We start from the raw sequence: 501 nt of genomic DNA on the forward strand, positions 1-501 counted from the left end.
AGACTGGAGGTTAATGGTCTAAAACTCTGCTCTCTGCCAATAAGGTATTGTGATAAGCTATTGTGTTGTATTCTGAAGTGCTCTTCAATTTATATGAGCGAGAGATATGACTATAGAGTTACCCGCTTGAGAAATGTCGTCAAGCAAGAGGCATGTATAGTAGTGTAGGTTTGTAGAGATGGTAAGTAATAGTTAGTGTTATTAACGTGAAGGATTGTTATTCTTGAATAATTACTAGTTAATCTAAAATATTTTCATTCATTTGATTATGAGGAGGTTATGAAGTTGCAATGTTACACGAAAGTAATGTTCATAAAATCTGATGCTTGTATGCGATTTACTTAAGGAATTCTAACACAAAATTATGAACTTGTCAGCCTTTTGTAATAACAGAAGTATGATTTGTGACGTTACAGTATAACTCTTAATGGTAATGATCATCAAGGATGAAAATAATTTGATAATACAATCGAATGAAATAAGCATATGCCCTTATGTCGA

At 32.3% G+C, this 501-nt stretch overlaps 1 protein-coding gene across 1 annotated transcript in view; it reads left to right on the forward strand.

Annotated features, from left to right (window-relative positions):
• LOC119592276 (probable medium-chain specific acyl-CoA dehydrogenase 1, mitochondrial) overlaps positions 1 to 501 on the forward strand; it is a gene marked incomplete in the record, with an annotated part of 18,006 nt that continues 17,505 nt past the window's right edge. Inside the window, 1 exon segment of the mRNA XM_037941107.1 lies at positions 1 to 44.

The sequence above is a fragment of the Penaeus monodon genome, chromosome 30 (assembly GCF_015228065.2).
Source record: "Penaeus monodon isolate SGIC_2016 chromosome 30, NSTDA_Pmon_1, whole genome shotgun sequence".
Lineage (NCBI taxonomy): Eukaryota > Metazoa > Arthropoda > Malacostraca > Decapoda > Penaeidae > Penaeus > Penaeus monodon.